At 39.8% G+C, this 14,609-nt stretch overlaps 1 protein-coding gene across 3 annotated transcripts in view; it reads right to left on the reverse strand.

Annotated features, from left to right (window-relative positions):
• LOC124546004 (tight junction protein ZO-1) overlaps nucleotides 1-14,609 on the reverse strand; it is a 710,801-nt gene that overhangs the window by 59,279 nt on the left and 636,913 nt on the right. The gene's annotated exons all lie outside the window — the stretch shown is intronic.

Raw genomic sequence — 14,609 nt, forward strand, 5'->3', positions numbered from 1 at the left:
TTGTCTGTTTCACAAACTGTGGCAGTAGCATCTTGCGACTAATAACTGCAACCCTGTAACTACTATAATTACGTTTGTGGCGAGTAATGATATTACGTGAAATAATAACATCTGACAACACTTTACTGTGATGATATACTTTATTCACTTTATGATCAGAAAACGTAACAATACAGAACAAAAGTAGACATCAAGTTAGTTCAAAGATCATTATAGAGAGCACACGGATCGACGTATTGAACTGATACATGTTGTTAGCGACATACTCTCTCTTTATTGTAATTTATCCACAACTAAAAAGTGTATCAGATTTTTTACAAATTGATTCAGAAACTAAGTGCTCTGTACAACTGAATTTTTAATAAAATTAGCATTAGCAAATGTTTATTCCTGTCTAGTGTCAGAAAAGGTAATTTTTATGTATTGTTACTATAGATTTGATTTTATCAACTCTTGTTGTGTGCAATGTTTTATGTATTATAAATTTAGAATGTAAGCTCATTTAGTTCAATTAGAATGTGGACTCGGAATGACAGTCATTTTCAGGTGTGAAATGTGATGGATTCAATATGTGTACAGTAGAAAGGTACCTTGCTTATCTGTTAAGACACTGCAAACTACAAAGAGAAGATTTTTGGGGAAACTACCCTTAAAGCGAGACCTCAAGTACTAGTCCCTCTGACAAGTACAGCTGCATCTCCATACAAACGTAGGTGGGTCATTAGCAATAGTGCTCTGCTCTATAAATACAGTGTCTGGAGGGTGTTCCAAGTAGGGAACACAGGCCCTTTACCGATAGACCAATGTAAAACAACTCTGCCTGTAAACGTTCAACATCCTGTACCAAGTTAAAGAAAATATAGAACTGGGGGACTATGGAAGTAGTCAGCAGTCAGAACATAGAGTAACTGTGTCTCCCACAGATGTGGCAGTATGGGACAGGATGCCTTCGACATGCTAAAGTGAGCTCGAGTTTGCAGCCTGTACCCTGTTTCCTCATGGTGACTGGCACGTGAGGCAGGAAACACTGGGCATGCTCCTCCTGTTCCCATGAAGCAGCAGTCCTCCTAGAATTGACTGTGAACGTACAGTTCTGAGATGAGTGGGGACTTGGATAAGAGTTTCTGACTACTTTAGAACAACCGAGGTCGTGACTTTCTAGATTTGCCACAGAGCTGAAAGATGCAAGCCCCCAGAAAGTACTGAGGGCCAACAGAAATGTTCAGACAAAACTGACTCCAAGAGTATCTAGATTCCTCTGTTGTAACTTAACAGTCGGAGTAGATTTCAGCCGTCCTACAACAGATTGGACAAACTATAATTTTGTGAGTGATGGTAGAGACAAAACTTCCTATTAAACCATTCTACATACTACATTCTACATACATAAGGCAAATTTACTTATAACACACAGTTTTAAGCCCAAAACATGATGGAAACATACTTTATTCTTTGAGACTAGAATCAAGTACCACAATAAAATTATTGTCACAGTTATTACTGAGGTATAATGAGCTACAGAAATACGGAAAAGAGGTGGCCATACATTACACAAATTGAGAAGATGCGGACTTCCTCGAGTTGTGACATGTCAAAATATCTGGTGGAACGATACTGCCTTAACTTATTTAGACATCAATTGTACATTGAGTGTTACTTAAAACTTAGTTGTTGTTGTGTACTTGTGGTTATGTTTTATAAATGGCTGTGCAAACGTGTTGTAGATAAAAGGTAAATAAAGAGATCCTGTGAGCTGTTGGGTGTCTCGAACCGTGCAGCCACTTGAGTGGCAAAGATAATATGTCGTGTCACACCTTGCGGCCGAGAAGATATACGACAGAAAGCGCTTACAATAAAGTAATTTTTAAAAATACTGGTAGCACCACTCATTTGTTTATTTCAATGTCTCTCAAAAATTTTAACACAGTTCTAATGAGCAGTATTGTTTTGATTAGAGTATAGGAAAGTTATCTGATGAGGGGAATCTTTCAGTCTGGGCACTGTGAGGTTGATGTTATGAGGTCAGGTAAGTCAATGTGAAAGCTTTGCTACCTTTGAATGTTGTAGTTCAAAACAGAATTTGGTTCTGCTAATTTCTGGAGAGATTAGTAGAGGTTCCTATGGTTATTCAAGATATTATTCAACTACAATTTGAAGTTGAAAGATCTTGGGCAGCATGAGAGTAACTGAGGGACTGAAATAAATGGTTGAATCCTTGAGGGATTAGTAGCCGATGACTGTATGTTAACAAATCACTTTTTGTTAAATGATATTTGAGGATTATTAATTGGAATTGGCATAAGTTCCAATTTGGTTCCCACCTATGGTACTAGTGGGACTGCACAGAACCACCTCGTCAGGAAGAATGGATTCTGTGCGTGTGTGGAATCAGTTGTCAAGTTGCAATGAGTGAAATGGGATAACCAACCAGTATGCACATGATGTCCAAAGCATCACATATTAGGCATTTTGAGACTTTTAAAAAGCTTTTCATTCAGTCTAATACTGATATCTACTAAACGAAATACGTGTGTACGAGACGTCTACACATGCTTATGACTGTACAAAAGACTTTTTATTACAATGAACTCAGAATGTTATTACCCATAAATAGCCATCCACAGACACAGAAATAATTTTGACTGTGTACTAGTAAAGGATGACAGTGCCATTACTGTTCATGACACACTGCCGGGGGGGTGGGGGATGGAGTGGGGGTGGGGGGGGGGGGGGGAGGGGGGTGAAGGATAAGAAAAAAGATGTGAAGCACCCAGAAGGTGAGGAAGAAACAAAGTGATACTTCACAGGTTGAGACAGTATATGATGTTATTTTATTGATTACAGAATCGAGTCAAAAGAACTTGACAGCATGAGCGCTCTAATCTGTATGATGTTGCACTCCCTCTAGCCTGCAGGCATGCACTGTATCCTCTCATAAGGTAAGGTGGCCCACAAATTTTGTAACTTAGCCTTGACATCCTGGATACTGGCACTGTTAGAAGATGGCTACCAATGGCAGTTATAAAGCGAATGCTGAGGAACTTCAATGGTCTGACAAATGGGCAAAATTGAAATGGCACACCTCTATGATGCTTCATTCATATAAAATCGAATACATTATTAACAGAATGCCACAGGAGCCGATGAGTGAATGAAAGGCAGCATACGAACAATGGCAAAAGCACGATGTGAAAGCAGCAAGTGTCATAGCAAGTGTGCTACGCAAACCAGCTGCTGAACTTGTGTTGATGTACAAAAAAGAAATATCGAACAAATGACATGCACCATTTGAAAATATTGCCACATATATTAATTACAACCTTCTTTTAGGTCAAACATTATGAAGCAGATGGTAGTAGCACTTAAGGTATGTGGCTAAGCTGAAAGAGTTACACGTACATGTAAGTGATGAATTAACAAAAAAAATAAATAGAATACATTATCTGAAAGAATATTAAATGATTGAATCTTATCTATGCTGGGAAAGCGATATTTAATTTTTAAGATCTCTGGGTCACAATAACACTGGAAAATCAGAGTTTGAATTTAATCATTGAAAAACTTTGTGCAACTAAATTGCATCAACAAAATATAATGGAATCACCTACATCTGCCATCTCAAATGCATAACAAGGGGAACAAAATAAAAATCAAAAGATGTCAAAAGAATGAGGAAAATAAAAATTTCGATGTAATAAACACTAACTACTAGGACAATGGGCGGCGGAGTATCTGTGGAACACACGAGAAGACATTAATGCTTTGTGAGAGAGAAGGCAAGTGGAAATGCAGTGTTTACTTCACATTTCATAGGTGAGTCTACTGGAAACTACAGAGGTGTAAATAAATGGTGGCGTGGCAGTGGTGCTGCAAAGCAAATTACTCCAAAAAAATAGCACTTTCATTCTACAAAGTGAATTTGATGTTGCTGGAGTGATTTCATTAGGTACTTGTGCATTTGGTCAAGAAACAGTTAAGATCGAAATTATATGATGCGATGAATGGTTGACTGCCAGAATGGAAAAGATTTTATGTGCCTGATGCAACTGCTCAGCCAAAGCAGCTGCATGTAACAGCTACAATAAACTGTTTTGACTACAAATGTGCTGTGATTACTGAAAAACCAGTGCTGACATTGTCATGAATGGTTATGTGGAAACTGGGCTGTTTGTATTGAACATGGGAGCTGTCAGTCAAGAAAAGAGAAATCAGTTGAACTTAAAGACGCCCTCTGAAATATTGCCAAGTGTACCACAAAAGATTTGGCCATCAAAATAAAGAACATGTGAAGAACATCTTGAAGAAGATTGCAAAGATGAATTTTGTGCTGGATTTGCATTACAAAAGATGCATAGAATATCATTCACACAACAAGCAAACCACTCTGATATAGAACCCAGCGATTCTGCAATACTTCGGCATTCATAGGATGTTCAGCTAACATCCATGTATTGTGCCTCTTTAGTGATTCCATTTCTTCATTAATAGTGTGCATCCATTTTTCTTTCTCATTTGACTGCAATACTTCATAAAAACAGTTTGGATCTTTATGTCAATCAGTACTAACTTTTCTTAGCATCAAGAAAATGGTGAATTCTTGGTGCTAAGAAAAGTTGGTACTGATTGACATAAAGATCCAAACTGTTTTTATGAAATATTGCAGTCAAATGAGAAAGGAAAATGGATGCAAGTTATTAATGAAGAAATGGAATCACTTAAGAGACACAATACATGGATGTTAGCTGAACATCCTATGAATGCCGAAGTATTGCAGAATCGCTGGGTTGTATATCAGAAAGTTGAAACTGATGGAAGTAATGAAGATCATGGGTTTTCAAAACAGTGCTGCAAATTGTTGTCTGGTCTACCTAAAACAATAAAAATAGACTTTATGCAGTAATTTATCTTTATGATGGCTTAATTGTTGGCACTCACTTGGAAGAAACTACTGCTCTTCTAAACACTTTACAATGTAAATACGATATAAAAACAGGTACCCTCAATACTTTTCTCAGCAAAAAATATAGTAAATGAAGAGGGAGCAATTATGATAAGAAGAGGACAATTTAAGAATTTACAGTGATGGTGATTTTGCTGGTGAGAAGCAGTCAAGGCACTCAACAACTGGCATTATGATGATGTCCTATGTTGGAACAAATTGATGGAAGGAAACAGTCGGCTGATCTTGTGACAAAGTCATTTGAATGAGTTTGGATTGATTTACTATGTGTAAAAAGTGAAACAGTAACTATTTGTTTGTTTATTTGCTTGATTTTGTTTTCCCTTTAGGAGGAAATGTTGTAATAAAAGGAAAAATGTAAACTGTTAGTCAATAGTATTTTTTGAAATGCCATTTCGCTTTGTAGGAACTCTTTGGAATAAGTTTTGTTACTGAATAGTCCATGTCTTGTGAATAATAGTTCCTTAATGAAACTGTATTGGTCGAACTCAATAATTTCTGCAACAGTTTTTTATACTTTGGTCTATCTACTATCTACTTCTGGCACCCACCTCCTTTTCCTTTACTTCATTAATACCATAGCTTAATTTTTTTGAGACTGCACCACCTTCAAGCATCTAAAAATGCCTCTCTTCTGTGATCTTCTACATCTACATCTACATCCATACTCCACAAGCCACCTGACGGTGTGTGTTGGAGGGTACCTTGAGTACCTCTATCGGTTCTCCCTTCTATTCCAGTCTCATATTGTTCGTGGAAAGAAAGATTGTCGGTATGCCTCTGTGTGGGCTCTAATCTCTCTGATTTTATCCTCATGGTCTCTTCGCGAGATATACGTAGGAGGGAGCAATATACTGCTTGACTCCTCAGTGAAGGTATGTTCTTGAAACTTCAACAAAAGCCCGTACCGAGCTATTGAGCGTCTCTCCTGCAGAGTCTTCCACTGGAGTTTATCTATCATCTCCGTAACGCTTTCGCGATTACTAAATGATCCTGTAACGAAGTGCGCTGCTCTCCGTTGGATCTTCTCTATCTCTTCTATCAACACTATCTGGTACGGATCCCACACTGGTGAGCAGTATTCAAGCAGTGGGCAAACAGGTGTACTGTAACCTACTTCCTTTGTTTTCGGATTGCATTTCCTTAGGATTCTTCCAACGAATCTCAGTATGGCATCTGCTGTACCGACGATCAACTTTATATGATCATTCCATTTTAAATCACTACTAATGCCTACTCCCAGATAATTTATGGAATTAACTGCTTCCAGTTGCTGACCTGCTATATTGTAGCTAAATGAGGCTCTGAGCACTATGGGATTTAACATCTATGGTCATCAGTCCCCTAGAACTTAGAACTACTTAAACCTAACTAACCTAAGGACATCACACAACACCCAGTCATCACGAGGCAGAGAAAATCCCTGACCCCGCCGGGAATCGAACCCGGGAACCCGGGCGTGGGAAGCGAGAACACTACCGCACGACCACGAGCTGCGGACTTGTAGCTAAATGATAAGGGATCTTTATTTATATGTATTCGCAGCACATTACACTTGTCTACATTGAGATTCAATTGCCATTCCCTGCACCATGCGTCAATTCGCTGCAGATCCTCTTGCATTTCAGTACAATTTTCCATTGTTACAACTTCTCGATATACCACAGCATCATCCGCAAAAAGCCTCAGTGAACTTCCGCTGTTATCCACAAGGTCATTAACGTAATTGTGAATAGCAACAGTCCTATGACACTCCCCTCCGGCACATCTGAAATCACTCTTGCTTCGGAAGACTTCTCTCCATTGAGAATGACAGGCTGCATTCTGTTAGCTAGGAACTCTTCAATCCAATCACACAATTGGTCTGATAGCCCATATGCTCTTACTTTGTTCATTAAACAACTGTGGGGAACTGTATCGAACGCCTTGCGGAAGTCAAGAAACAAGGCATCTACCTGGGAACCCATGTCTATGGCCCTCTGAGTCTCGTGGACGAATAGCGCGAGCTGGGTTTCACACGATCGTCTTTTTCGAAATCCATGCTGTTTCCTACAGAGTAGATTTCTAGTCTCCAGAGTCGTCATTATACTGGAAAATAATACGTGTTCCAAAATTCTACAACTGATCAACATTAGAGATATAGGTCTATAGTTCTGCACATCTGTTCGACGTCCCTTCTTGAAAACGGGGATGACCTGTGCCCTTTTCCAATCCTTTGGAATGCTACGCTCTTCTAGAGACCTACGGTACACCGCTGGAAGAAGGGGGGCAAGTTCCTTCGTGTACTCTGTCTTCTCAAGGCTTTCCTTAACATAAATAATTATAAATAATTATGTGCTCCACTCAGTCTCTTCCCTTAACAATTTCTTTATTTTCTTGTCTCTTGAATAAAACCACAGTTTTGACTGGTTTTTATCTTCGAAGTTAATGTGTCACAGCCAAGTCAAAACAGTAATGCTCACAGTAGTGAACTCACTTTTTAAGATACACTGGACACATAGCTTGAAACCATTATTTAGTTTTAAATATGGTTCTCGGACAAGATGCTGGATGTCACTGTGCCTAAGAAATATTGTGGAATTTTCACAATGACATCTGACATTTCATCCAATAACCATATTTACATCTAACCTGTCAGGAAAGCCTCACACAACACTATTTAGCTGGCAGGTTGATAGACACACAAACATACACACAAAATTCAAGCTTTCGCAACAAACTGTTGCCTCATCAGGAAAGAGGGAAGGAGAGGGAAAGACGAAAGGATGTGGGTTTTAAGGGAGAGGGTAAGGAGTCATTCCAATCCCGGGAGCGGAAAGACTTACCTTAGCGGGAAAAAAGGACGGGTATACACTCGCACACACACACACACACATATCCATCCACACATATACAGACACAAGCAGACATATTTAAGGCAAAGAGTTTGGGCAGAGATGTCAGTCGAGGCGGAAGTGCAGAGGTAAAGATGTTGTTGAATGACAGGTGAGGTATGAGTGGCGGCAACTTGAAATTAGCGCAGATTGAGGCCTGGTGGATAACGGTATATTGAAGGGCAAGTTCCCATCTCCGGAGTTCGGATAGGTTGGTGTTAGTGGGAAGTATCCAGATAATCTGGACGGTGTAACACTGTGCCAAGATGTGCTGGCCGTGCACCAAGGCATGTTTAGCCACAGGGTGATCCTCATTACCAACAAACACTGTCTGCCTGTGTCCATTCATGTGAATGGAGAGTTTGTTGCTGGTCATTCCCACATAGAATGCATCACAGTGTAGGCAGGTCAGTTGGTAAATCACGTGGGTGCTTTCACACATGGCTCTGCCTTTGATCGTGCACACCTTCTGGGTTACAGGACTGGAGTAGGTGGTGGTGGAAGGGTGCATGGGACAGGTTTTACACCGGGGGCGGTTACAAGGGTAGGAGCCAGAGGGTAGGGAAGGTGGTTTGGGGATTTCATAGGGATTTACATTTATTTACATTTGGCCAAACAGTACTCATCTGTTTTCAAATAGATTGCAGCACAAAAACATATGTTAAATTGACACTAATGTTCTTAATGTGCTTTCCATTCAAGACAAACTGGTAGCAGTTTTCAGCCAAGTTCATTTGGAAAATATTAGTTTTGTTTCAGTCAATCAGTTGAATATATTACTCAGTGAAAGATAATGATTACAGGACTTCTGTTAGCTGACTATTTCAGCTAAGTAATTAGGAAAATGAGAATTCCTGGGTGACAATTGGTTTCACATGTTTCAAGTGATTCATTGAACTTTTACTGAAATAAATGAATGCTTTTCACCAAGGTAATCTAAAAATAGTTTGTAAGTGCAGCAGAATCTATCATAATAATTTGTTTGACAAATTATACACAATTATTAATTATCCGAATACTCTCATAAGACAATATGAATAAATACATCAACTCATATGTACTTATATGATACCAAATTATCAACTTTTTTCTGTTGCATGTTTTTAACTAATTAAAAATCATATCTGTCAGAAATGTACTAGTACCTCACAGTTTCAAATCACTGAAAGTAATATTCAGATAATTAATGTTGACAATTTTAGCAGCTTTTTAGCTGTGCTACCGGAGAGTAATTTGCTACTGGCAATACATTTTGTTAATTCATACTCACAATATTTTATACAGAAAGTGAAAGAAGTGAGAGGAGATGAAAGGCTCCATCAGACTACTATATAGGGTGGGTAAGTAATATCATCAAGCCTCACAAAAAAAGGCAGATCTCACAACCTAGTAAACTGAAGATGTAACCTTAACTACTTGAAAAAAACACTTTCTATAGGCTCAAACTGCACTCTCTTGACCATTATCACATGTAAACTGAGGTCATTATTGCAAACACGATACTGTACAAGTGTAAATATCTTGCAGCTTAGATGATGTGTTTCCAGGTAATCATTATAAGATGACAAATACTTTCTTCTTCACAATATTTCAAAAACTGACTACAGTGTCTCAACACTAAGTTCAGTTTCTAGACTTATGAATATGTCTGATACCACAGCTTGCAGCTCCTGGTGGAGATGAGGAGGTGAGACATCAATATACTGTGCAGAGAACTGGAATTCTCTACCCAGATGGGCAATCTGCTTCTAGCAATCACACATGCCAAACCTCAGAAATAAAACCTCTCAATTTCTTCAGTCGGTAGTGAACATATTACGACTGACACCTCCCCGATTCTACCTTCTTCTTTAATTTTAGTGAGCTATGGTTCCAATCCCCCCCCCCCATGAACCATGGACCTTGATGTTGGTGTGGAGGCTCGCGTGCCTAATTGATACAGATAGCCGTACTGTAGGTGCAACCACAATGGAGGGGGAACTGTTGAAAGGCCAGACAAATGTGTGGTTCCTGAAGAGGCGCAGCAGCCTTTTCAGTAGTTTCAGGGGCAACTGATTGACTGATCTGGCCTTGTAACATTAACCAAAACGACCTTGCTGTGCTGGTACTGCGAACGGCTGAAAACAAGTGGAAACTACAGCTGTAATTTTTCCCGAGGGCATGCAGCTTTACTGTATGGCTAAATGATGATGGCATCCTCTTGGGTAAAATATTTCGGGCAGGGACTACTCAGGAGGACGTTGTTATCAGGAGAAAGAAAACTGGTGTTCAGTGGGTCAGAGTGTGGAATGTCAGATCCCTTAATTGGGCAGGTAGGTTAGAAAATTTAAAAAGGGAAATGGATAGGTTAAAGTTAGATCTAGTGGAAATTAGTGAGGTTTGGTGACAGGAGGAACAAGACTTTTGGTCAGGTGAATACAGGGTTATAAATACAAAATCAAACAGGGGTAATGCAAGAGTAGGTTTAAAAATGAATAAATAATAGGAGCGCGGGTAAGCTACTACAAACAGCTTAGTGAACGCATTATTATGGCCAGGATAGACACGAAGCCCACACCTACCACAGTAGTACAAGTTTATATGTCAACTAGCCCCACAGATGATGAAGAGATTGATGAAATGTATGATGAGATAAAATAAATTATTAAGTTACTGAAGGGAGATAAAAATTTAATAGTCATGGGTGACTGAAACTCAATAGTAGGAAAAGGAAGAGAAGGAAACGTAGTAGGTGAATATGAAATGGGGTTAAGGAATGAAACAGGAAGCCACCTGGTAGAATTTTGCACAGAGCATAACTTAATAATAGCTAACACTTGGTTCAAGAATCATAAAAGAAGGTTGTATACATGGAAGAAGCCTGGAGATACTGGAAGGTCTCAAATAGATTATATAATGGTAAGACAGAGGTTCAGGCTCTGAGCACTATGGGACTTAACTGCTGTGGTCATAAGTCCCCTAGAACTTAGAACTACTTAAACCTAACTAACCTAAGGACATCACACACATCCATGCCCGAGGCAGGATTCCAACCTGCGACCGTAGCGGTCGCACGGTTCCAGACTGTAGCGCCTAGAACCGCTCGGCCAAGAGGTTCAGGAACCAGGTTTTAAATTGTAAGACATTTCCGGGGGCACATGTGGACTGTGACCACAATCTATTGGTTATGAACTGTAGATTAAAACTGAAGAAACTGCAAAAACGTGGGAATTTGAGGAGATGGGACCTGGATAAACTGACTAAACCAGAGGTTGTAGAGAGCTTCAGGGAGACCATTAGGGAACGATTGACAAGAATGGGGGAAAGAAATACAGTAGAAGAGGAATGGCTAGCTTTGAGAGATGAAATAGTGAAGGTAGCAGAGGATCAAGTACGTAAAAAGATGAGGGCTAATAGAAATCCTTGGGTAACAGAAGAGATATTGAAATTAATTGATGGAAGGAGAAAATATAAAAATGCAGTAAATGAAGCAGGCAAAAAGGAATACAAACGTTTCAAAAATGAGATCAAAAGGAAGTGCAAAATGGCTAAGCAGGGATGGCTAGAGGACAAATGTAAGGATGTAGAGGCGCATATCACTAGGGTAAGATCAATACTGCCTACAGGATAATTAAAGAGACCTTTGGAGAAAAAAGAACCACTTGCATGAATATCAAGAGCTCAGATTGAAATCCAGTTCTAAGCAAAGAAGGGAAAGCAGAAAGGTGGATGAGTATATAGAGGGCCTACACAAGGGCAATGATCTTGAGGACAATATTATACAAATGGAAGAGAATGGAGATGAAGATGAAATAGGAGATGTCATACTGCATGAAGAGTTTGACAGAGCACTGAAAGACCTAAGTCGAAACAAGGCCCTGGGACATTCCATTAGAACTACTGACAGCCTTGGGAGAGCCAGGCATAACAAAACTCCACCATCTAGTGAGCAAGATGTATGAGACAGGAGAAATACTCTCAGACTTCAAGAAGAATTCTGAAGGTGGCAGGGGTAAAATACAGGGAGTGAAAGGCTATTTAAAATTTGTACAGAAACCTGATGGCAGTTATAAGATTCCAATCCCAAAGAAAGCAGGTGTTGACAGATGTGAAAATTACGGAACAATCAGTTTAATAAACCACAGCTGCAAAATACTAACACGAATTCTTTACAGACGAATGGAAAAACTGTTAGAAGCTGACTTTGGGGAAGATTAGTTTGGATTCCGTAGAAATGTTGGAGCAAGTGAGGCAATACTGACCCTACAACTTATCTTAGAAGAAAGATTAAGGAAAGGCAAACCTACATTTCTAGCATTTGTAGACTTAGAGAAGGCTTTTGACAATATCGACTGGAATACTCTCTTTCAAATTCTGAAGGTGGCAGGGGTAAAATACAGGGAGTGAAAGGCTATTTAAAATTTGTACAGAAACCTGATGGCAGTTATAAGAGTCGAGGGGCATGAAAGGGAAGCAGTGGTTGGGAAGGGAGTAAGACAGGGTTGTAGCCTATGCCCTATGTTATTCAGTCTGTAAAGGAAACAAAAAAACCAAAATTTGGAGTAGAAATTAAAATCCATGGAGAAGAAATAAAACTTCGAGGTTCGCCGGTGACATTGTAATTCTGCCAGAGACAGCAAAGGACCTGGAAGAGCAGCTGAATGGAATGGACCGTGTCTTGAGAGGAGGATATAAGATGAACATTGACAAAAGCAAAACAAGGCTAATGGAATGTAGTCAAATTAAATTGGGTGATGCTGCGGGAATTAGATTAGTAAATGAGACACTTAAAGTAGTAAATGAGTTTTGCTATTTGGGGAGCAAAATAACTGATGATGGTCGAAGTAGAGAGGATATAAAATGTAGACTGGCAATGGCAAAGAAAGCGTTTCTGAAGAAGAGAAATTTATTAACATCGAGTATACATTTAAGTGTCAGGAAGTCGTTTCTGAAAGTATTTGTACAGAGTGTAGCCATGTATGGAAGTGAAACATGGACGATAAATAGTTTAGACAAGAAGAGAATAGAAGCTTTTGAAATGTGGTGCTACAGAAGAATGCTGAAGATTAAATGGATAGATCACATAACTATTGAGGAGGTAGTGAATAGAATTGGAGAGAAGAGAAATTAGTGGCACAACTTGACTAGAAGACGGGATCGGTTGGTAGGGCATATTCTGAGGCATCAAGGGCTCACCTATTTAGTATTGGAGAGCTGCGTGGAGGGTAAAAATCGTAGAGGGAGACCAACAGATGAATACACTAAACAGACTCTGAAGGATTTAGGTTGCAGTAGGTACTGGGAGATGAGGAACATTGCACAGGATAGAGTAGCGTGGAGAACTGCTTCAAGCCAGTCTCTGGACTGAAGATCACAACATGTTTCCAATGTGGACTTTATAAGACTGAAGTGTGATGTCAACATAAGAGTGAAGATTATCAGGTCCTTAAAAATTTAGATCTCACAGTTCCACTAACAGTGCCATTAAGTTGATGTTTTAGAACTAAAGCAGTACTGGCAGTTTACAGTTGCTGAAGAAAGCAGAAAGTAATAACAGTGTTAGTTACCAACCACCACTAGAAACATATATACAAGAGTACCATGGTATCACCGGAAAGAGGGGGCTGTTCCCCATTAGACAGTCTACAGTCAGAAATGAATTATGCATTATTTTAAATGAGGTTTAAATTTTGCACTATGTGGATTTATTTTCAAGCAGCTGGAGATTACCTTGTTTTGACACTAAACTGACTATGTTAGTGGACATATACTTTATATGGACGATATTTGGCATTTGTGGAAATTGTAACACCAAGAATAGTACACTGAGCTGAAAAGCACTTTACAGCGCAGATTAGGTACACGATCTCCAACGGAGAGGTTCTCTTACAGTGGGAAACTCCTACACGCTGCTATTGGAACTTTAACTGTCACTGTGCAATATCGACAAGGAACTAGTTACACTCCTTGATAATCTCTCTCCACACTGTCCGTAAGGGAGTCGGTTCAGGACAGCGTAAACAAACTGCATACAGAGCACATGTGGGGCTGCAGATCAGGTAGGAGGAACAGCAGTATCTGTCAGTCTTCAAAGTGTCAAAGTGTGGACAGGCACAGCTCAAGTGAAATGTAATGTATACAAAGGTGAAAATTAGGAGCTGCATTTTCCTGGTGTGCTGGTAGCCAATTAGGTAGTTGTCAGTACAAAGGGGTAGTCGCTGACAGCTCATTTTTGGGCTTACACAATTCCACTCTGGCCTACAACAGAGGCAACACACTTGTTACAACACAAAATTCACATTCCAGAGGACAATGATTTGAATCCATTAGCAGCTCCCCAGATTTAAGTTTTCCCTAAACTGCTTAAGGCAAATGTCATGATGTTCCTATCAAATGCACTTGATCAATTTCCTATGTGTAGTACTGCCAGCCCAAGCTAGTGTTCCACCTCTAATGACTTCAGACAAGAGATGTCAAACTGTCCTATCTTTCTTCCCAGAATATATGGCTTCTGTCTGGGAATGCATACAGTTCTGCAGGTGTCTGTATTAACCTGAGAGTGTGTGTGTGAAGCTGTGCAACCTGTTAAAGATATTGACAACCACATGATACTCTGTCATCCAGTGCCCATTTGTCATCCTACAACCTTCTTCTGTGCATTGCCCCCCCCCCCTCCTGCCCACTCCCCCTCCCCACTCACCCCCCCCCCCCCCCCCCCCCCACACACACACCACTCTCATAGCAGTATTACCTGTATGAACACAAATGTCATGGTACAATAACCCATTTCCCAGAGA

This window comes from Schistocerca americana, chromosome 1 (assembly GCF_021461395.2).
Source record: "Schistocerca americana isolate TAMUIC-IGC-003095 chromosome 1, iqSchAmer2.1, whole genome shotgun sequence".
Lineage (NCBI taxonomy): Eukaryota > Metazoa > Arthropoda > Insecta > Orthoptera > Acrididae > Schistocerca > Schistocerca americana.